Source organism: Lepidochelys olivacea (genome assembly GCF_965140295.1).
Source record: "Lepidochelys olivacea isolate rLepOli2 genome assembly, chromosome: 16".
NCBI classification, from domain to species: Eukaryota; Metazoa; Chordata; order Testudines; family Cheloniidae; genus Lepidochelys; species Lepidochelys olivacea.
Window position 1 is genome coordinate 5661110 of NC_140426.1, and position 8281 is coordinate 5669390.

Consider the following 8281-nt stretch of genomic DNA (forward strand, 5'->3'; position numbering starts at 1 on the left):
AATGTGACTCGGGCTCTAGGGGGAGTTTTTAGGGTGCATATTTTTAAAAATCCTTTCCTCCTATTTTGCTGTTGCCAGTTCGCAGGGCTGACTTCCGGCCTCGGAAGGTGAGCTTTGTGTTTCTTTGTTCCCTAAGCAACCTAAACCAGGCCAAATAGCATTGCTTTTCCACAGCAACATCTGGTAAACATCCATTCTCAGCTGTCCCTCTACCTGTGGGGTGTGCTTTCATCGAAGTCCTGGGCTCTGCTTTGAAAGGTCCCTTGGGAAGCCAGTATAGTGACTGTGCCCTCGGTCTGCTACCCGCCTGTCTCAGGGTTTGGACAGGGCTTCGGAAAGTAGGTTTCCGTTTATAGATGACTGAATCCGAAATAACTAACCTGGACTGTGTGGTTATGGGGTGGGGAGGGGGCTGGCCTCATGGGCAGAGAGTGAGAACTGAGCTGTATAATACAGCATGCTATGGAATGCTGCTGTGCTTTTAGCGGAATTGGAGGAAGGGCAAGATGTTACCCACAGTCATTTCAACAATGGTTGTGTTTGCCATTTCTGTGCCCCCTTTGCAGTCATTTCTCAGGATGGCAGTTGGAGTTCTGTTCAGATCGGTTTTCAGAGCAAATAAACTAGGGCTCAGGTACCCAGATCTGTTTAATCAGGAAATTCATTTTTGGAGAAAACCAGCCCTGGCATAGGGCAAGCACAAGATCTCGGCAATGCTGAAGCTGCACTGATGCCCTAGGTAGCCCTATTGGGAGGTCAGTGGGGCTGAGGCCTGGTGCTGGCTCGCTGTGTGGAGGTGCAGTTCACGCCGTGTGTTTTCCCAATTAGAATTGTAGATGTGTCTCCCTGTTTACAGCTGCGGGATCTTTGTGTCCTTGGATTATGTCTACAGCAGGAAGAGAGGTCAGAGGTCAGGACTAGGCACCAAGGGACCTGCTTCCTCTGCCAGTTCTGCCTCTGACTCACTATGTGAACCAGAGTAAGTCACATCACTAGTCTGTGTGCCTCAGTTTCCCCATCTGAGAAGGCAATAATGAAGAGAGGGCTAGTGTAGTCTAGTGAAATGAGGTGCCAGGTGCACCTGAGCTCTAACCCAGGGTATGCCTGAGTTGTTGTCTGCCCAGAGGCAAGTCACTGACACTCTCCTGCTCAGTTTCTTCAGCTGTAAGATGAAGAGAGGCTATCTGCTGGCTGCATACTGGGGGGGGGGGGGGGGGGATGCAGGACTGGGAGGTGCTCCGTGTTATTGGTAACATTGTTCCAGCCTCCCAGGAATGCGGGACGGATCCATCCAGGAATAAGGAAATGTTTGTGGAGTGCCCTACCCATAGAATGATTGATTGTAAGGCTGGAAAGGATCTTGAAAAGTCATCTAGTTCAGCCCCGTGTGCTGAGGCAGGACTAAGTAAACCTAGACCAGCCCTGACAGGTGTTTGTCCCACCTGGTCTTAAAAACCTCCAGTGATGGGGATCCTGCAACCTCCCTTGGAAGCCTGTTCCAGAGCTTCGCTACCTCATAGCTAGAATGTGTTTCCTAATATCTAACTTTAATTCCCCCTTGCTGCAGATTAAGCCCATTCTTCTTGTCCTCCCTTCAGTGCACCTGGCGAACAATTGATCACCATCCTCTCCGTAACAGTCCTTAACATATTTGAAGACTATCAGATCTCCTCCCCGTCTTTGTTTCTCAAGACTAGACATGCCCAGCTTTTTTAACCTTTCCTTATAGGTCAGGCTTTCTAAACCTTTTATCGTGATTTGTCGCTCTCCTCTGGGCCCTTTCCAATTTGTTCACATCTTTCCTAGCGTGCAGCACCCAGAAATGGACACAGTATCCAGCACTGAGCAGAGCGGGACAATGACCTGTCGTGTCTCACATACAACACTTCGGTTAATACACCATAGAATGACATTAGCCTTTTTCACAACTGCATCACATTGTTGAGTCATGTTCAATGTGTGTCTCACTATAGCCCCCCAGAGTCTTTTCAGCAGTACCACCGACTTGCCAGTCATTCTCCACTGTGTTGGTCTCCATTTGAGTTTTTTCATCTTGTTGAATTCATACTAATTCTCCAATTTGTCAAGGTCACTTTGAATTCTAACCCTGTCCTCCAAAGTACTTGCAATCCCTCCCTTCTTGGTGTCATCCACAAATTTTATAAGTGTAAGCAGAGTCAGAATGAGCTCTACCCTGATATCTGGTGGTGAACTGTGGAAAAGGACTTCAGGAGCTGATCTCATTTGCATGGGCACTCTCGTTAGCATGGGCACACCCACCCTGCCTAGCATGATGGACTGCTTGCCCAAATGGTCACTTTGGCTGCTGTGGGATCCCCAGTCTCTCTGTTATTGGGGCAGGAGTAATAAAGGGTTGTTATCCTGGTTATGTGAATCAAGGACTGTAGAACTGTATTTGGCATTTTATGACGGAGGGACTCGCTCTCAACTAAATAGCACTCGCTAGGCAAGGGACATGGGTTCCAAAACCCAGGGTATTGGGAGGGGCTGGAAATACTACTTTAGCACTGCCTGTTTTCATAATGTAGTAATAGAGCTCATTTTAGATCTGTTAGGAGTTTTGTTATATGCTGCAGAGCTGAAATCACTGATACCTAGGTCTAAGTATTAGACCTACTTTGGGCTAATGGTGTATCAGCACTGAGGCTCGCTGGGGGGAATAGCTCAGTGGTTTGAGCATCGGTCTGCTAAACCCAGGGTTGTGTGAGTTTGATCCTTGAGGGGGCTATTTAGGGATCTGGGGTAAAAATTGAGAATTGGCCCTGCTTTGAGCATGGGGGTTGGACTAGATGACCTTCTGAGGTCCCTTCCAACCCTGATATTCTATTCTATGATTCTACTACCAGCTAAAAATCACTGAGAACTGAAGTTGCTGAGAGCTGTGTTAAGTAGGGGGGCCTGAAGACAAGTTGGTGAGTGGAGTGGATAGCTGGGCAGCTGGTGGAGAGGAGCAGACAGCTGGACAGTGAGTGGAGAGTGGAGTGGAGCAGATAGCAGAGCAGCTGATGGAGAAGCGTGGCTGGTGGTGAAGACTGCAGCAGAACCCCATGGAGAGGTATGGCACTTGGCCATTGACCTGAGCAGCGGAGCATGTAAGATGCCTCCCATACCTCCTTCCACTTCCACCCAGGCTGGGCCGTAAACTCTGCAGAGGAACTTCTGAAGTCTGGGGGGCTGCACTGACCAAGGACAGAGACTGTGTGTGTGCGGGGGTGACTACTGGGTTGCTGGACTTAAGACCCTGAGGGGAAAAGGACACTGCCAAACTTACCTGGGGGTGGGTCTTTTGCTCATGGTTGGTGTTATGAATCCTGTTTGTGGTGTTTCCCCAACATAATGTTGCATTGTTTCCCTCCTTTATTAAAAGGCTATTGTGACACTCAGACGCTGTGCTTGCGAGAGGGGAAGTATTGCATCTTAGAGGTGCATAGGGGGGTGGTATGTAATTGTCCCAGGTCACTGGGTGGGGGCTTGAGCCAGTTTTGCAAAATGTTATTGAAACGGAACCCCTAGATACTGAACCCGGCCCTTGTAGCTACCAACTCTGACGGGCAGAAGGGTTACATAAGCATACTCTCCACTCCATTACCCAAGTCATTAATGAAATATTGAATAGTACCAGACCCAGGACTGGCCCTTGCAGGACCCCACAAACTACAACTCTCCCAGGTTGACAGTGAACCATTGATAACTATTTGAGCATGTCTTTAGACCAGTTGTGTACCCACCTTATAGTAATTGCATTTAGACCACATTTCCCTCGTTTGCTTAGGTGTATATCATGTGGGGTTGTGTCAAAAACTTTACTGTTAAAGAAGAAAATTAGGTTGGTTTGGCATGATTTATTCTTGACAAATCCATGATGACTATTTCTGACAACCCTATCATCCTCTAGATGCTTACAAACTGATTGTTTATTTGTTCCAGTATCTTTCCAGGTATCAAAGTTAGCCTGACTGGTCTATAATTTCATGGGTCCTCTTTGTTCCCCTTTTTAAAGATAGGTGCTATGCTTGCCTGTCTCCAGTCCTCTGGGACCTCACTCATCCTCCAGAAGTTCTCAGAGATAATGAGTCTGAGATTGCTTCAGCTACTTCCTTAAGTATCCTAGGATGAATTTAATCAGGCCCTGCCAACTTGAATACATCTAACTTATCTAAATATTCTTTAGCCTGTTCGTTCCCTGTTTTGGCTTGTGTTCCTTCCCTGTTATTGACAGGTTTCAGAGTAGCAGCCGTGTTAGTCTGTATTCACAAAAAGAGCAGGAGGACTTGTGGCACCTTGGAGACTAACAAATTTATTTGAGCATAAGCTTTCATGAGCTACAGCTCACTTATCGGATGCATTCAATGGAAAATACAGTGGGGAGATTTATATACATAGAGAACATGAAACAATGGGTGTTACCATACACACTGTAACCAGAGTGATCACTTAAGGTGAGCTATTACCAGCAGGAGAGTGCGGGGGGTGGACCTTTTGTGGTGATAATCAAGGTGGGCCAATTTCTAGCAGTTGACAAAAACGTCTGAGGAACAGTGCGGGGTGGTCAGTAGGTTCACTACCACTTCCTCCCCTTGGTTGGATTCTAATCTAAAATGAGTGTGCCCCTGGTTACTTCCTCCACCTTCTGAAACAAAGAGTTGTCTCCAGCACATTCCAAGATCTTACTGGCAATTTTGTGTTTTGCCGTATCACTTTTCCAACAGATGTCTGAGTAATTAAAGGCCCCCATTACTACAGGGCTTGTGTTTTGGATATTTGCATTATTTGTTCTAGAAATAACTCATCCACTTTTTCTTCCTGATTTGGGGGTCTACAGTAGATTTGGGCCCCACGCTACAAGAAGGATGTGAAAAAATTGGAAAGCGTCCAGAGGAGGGCAACAAAAATGATTAGGGGACCGGAACACATGACTTATGAGGAGAGGCTGAGGGAACTGGGATTGTTTAGTCTGTGGAAGAGAAGAATGAGGCGGGATTTGATAGCTCCTTTCAACTACCTGAAAGGGAGTTCCAAAGAGGATGGCTCAAGACTGTTCTTAGTGGTAGCAGATGACAGAACAAGAAGTAATGGTCTCAAGTTGCAGTGGGGGAGGTTTAGGTTGGATATTAGGAAAAACTTTTTCACTAGGAGGGTGGTGAAACACTGGAATGCGTTACCGAGGGTGGTGGTGGAATCTTCTTCCTTAGAAGTTTTTAAGGTCAGGCTTGACAAAGCCCTGGCTGGGATGATTTAATTGGGGATTGGTCCTGGTTTGAGCAGGGGGTTGGACTAGATGACCTCCTGAGGTCCCTTCCAGCCCTGATATTCTATGATTCTATGATTCCTACCATGACATCAAGCCTATTTTTAACCCTTTTATCTTTATGTACCGACTCTCAACAGGTCTGCCTCCCACTGTCTTCTGTACCTCAGAACAAGTGTATGTATTCTTGATGTACACTGCAACCCCTCCTCCCTTTACCTTGCCTGTCCTTCCAGAACAAGCCATACCCCTCTCTACCAATATTTCAGTTGACACTTGTTCCACCAAGTCTCTGTGATGCCAATTAAGTCATAATTTAGCTTATGTACTAATATTTCCAGTACTTCCTGTTTATTCCCCAGACTCCTTGTATTTGTGTATAGACATCTAAGATGTTGAGCAGATTCCCCCACTGATTTCCATTTTGTTGTTCCTATGACCATATTGTAGTTTTCTGTGTCTGCCCCCCTATTCCACTATCTAGCCATCTATTAAAGTTGCCTTTTTTATGCTTACCTGTGGATTTTTGTCATCTGCCCCCTTTGAACCTAAATTAAAGCCCTCCTTGCTAGATTGGCAAGTTGCTCTTCCCTTTTTTGGTAAACTGGACCCTATCTCTGCTCAGCAGAGCTTCTCCTCAGAACAGCATCCCCTGATTGAGGCAGCCCTCCTGTAGCCACCATCTGTGCAGCCCTGCATTCATCTTCAGGATGCATGTATCCCTGACTGGGCCCTTACCCTGGGAGGATGGACGAGAACACAACCTGCCCCTCGACTCCTTCACCCTTGTTGCCAGAACCCTGTAGTCACTGCTGATCTGCTCAGGGTCAGACTTGGCATATCATTAGTGCTCATACAGCTGGACAGCGTGGGGCAGTGGTCAGAGGGATGGATGAGTCTTGGCAACCTTTCAGTAATGTCTCAGATGCGGACTCCCAGGCAGACAGCATGCCTCCCAGGACATCCTGTCAGGTTGGCAGATGGATGCCTCCATCCTCCTCAGAAGAGTGTCCCTAAGTACCAGCCTCCTACACATCCTCCTCTTGGGTGCAGTGGCTGTCAGCCTCCCAGCCTTGGGGGCACGTGAGTCCTCCTCCTCAGCCATTGGTGTCTGCTCCTCTCCTTCTGTTGCCAGGTTTTTCACTTCCATGGACGGAGGACCTGAGCATGGAGTGGAGCACTCTCCTTCCCGAGGTGCCTGCAGCCAGGCCTCTCGCCTTCTGCAGAGCTGCTCTTCTCCCCTGTAGTTTGCTAGTATCCTCCATCCCAAATGTTTCTGTGCGTGTCCTGTCAATGAAGTCCTCAAGCCACCACCACCTGCAGCTCTCTTACCTGCTTCCTGAGGGACTGCACCAACAGACACCTCTCACACTGGGTGACTTTAGTGAGCGGGGGCATGCAGGCCGCATTCCCAGCAAGTCAAGACCAGGGCCTGAGTGGAAGCCTCCAGGGTCAGGCTGCTTCTCATTCTGCCCACCGTTCTGCTGGCAGTGGGAACAGTGTTTTATTTGTGAAACCCTTAAGCTAGTCAGCCACTCCACATTGTGCTGGGAAGTGGCAGCCTGCAGTGCCCGGCGCAATGGCCAACCCCAGTTCTATACACAGAGGAGCAGGAAGGGAAGTGTCCGTCCCTGGGGCTGGGAGTGATTGAATCATTAGAGCTAAAAACAGAGAGCTTGGCCCGGGGGGCAAGGGGTAGTTTCCCTGGCTCCTCCTCAGAAGTGTAGGAGTGGGCGGGACTTCACTAGGGCGTCTAGTCCGATCCTCTCCTGGGTAACTGCCCCTCGCTGCACCACTGACTTGGCTCAACATCTAGGAAAGTGAGTGTTGCAGCTGGGCCTAGGTTGAGAAGGGAGGTTGCAATAAGGCTGTCAGCTGAACTTAGGCCAGGAGACAGGCCTGCCCTGATGGAGGCTGCTCTCAGCCCCTTCCACCCTGCTGGGTAAAATTTCCCCGTTCTGATTGTTTGCACACGGCTCGGACAGTCATCGCAGCTGTTTACAGCCACTTGGCCTCCCTTCCCTGCGGCCGACATAAGTCGTGGCAGGCAGGACATTAGAACTGTACAAAGCAGTGCATTATGGGAAGGGCGCAACAGGGCTGTGAGGCTGTGAGCTTCTGACTTCTCATTTCTGGGCTCTGCCCTGTGGTATACTCACTTTCCTCGCTCTCCACACACCTGGAGACCTGTGGTCTGTGGCCACCCCAGACTGTTGGCAGCCGGTATCAAGTGGAGTGCCCCAGGGGTCGGTCCTGGGGCCGGTTTTGTTCAATATCTTCATAAATTATCTGGAGGATAGTGTGGATTGCACCCTCAGCAAGTTTGCAGATGACACTAAACTGGAGGAGAGGTAGATACGCTGGAGGGTAGGGATAGGATACCCTAGGGCCCTAGACAAATTGGAGGATTGGGCCAAAAGAAATCTGAGGAGGTTCAACAAGGACAAGTGCAGAGTCCTGCACTTACGATGGAAGAATCCAATGCATCGCTACAGTCTAGGGACCGAATGGCTCAGCAGCAGTTCTGCAGAAAAGGACCTAGGGGTTACAGTGGACGAGAAGTTGGATATGAGTCAACAGTGTGCCCTTGTTGCCAAGAAGGCCAATGGCATTTTGGGATGTATAAGTAGGGGCATTGCCAGCAGATCGAGGGGCGTGAGCGTTCCCCTCTATTCGAGATTGGTGAAGCCTCATCTGGAGTACTGTGTCCAGTTTTGGGCCCCACACTACAAGAAGGATGTGGAAAAATTGGAAAGAGTCCAGCGGAGGGCAACAAAAATGATTAGGGGACTGGAATACATGACTTCTGAGGAGAGGCTGAGGGAACTGGGAATGTTTAGTCTTCAGAAGAGAAGAATGAGGGGGGATTTGGTCAGGCTTGACAAAGGCCTGGCTGGGATGATTTAGTTGGGGATTGGTCCTGCTTTGAGCAGGGGGTTGGACTAGATGACCTCCTGAGGTCCCTTCCAACCCTGATATTCTGTGATTCATTGTGCAGTCAGGCCTGATGAG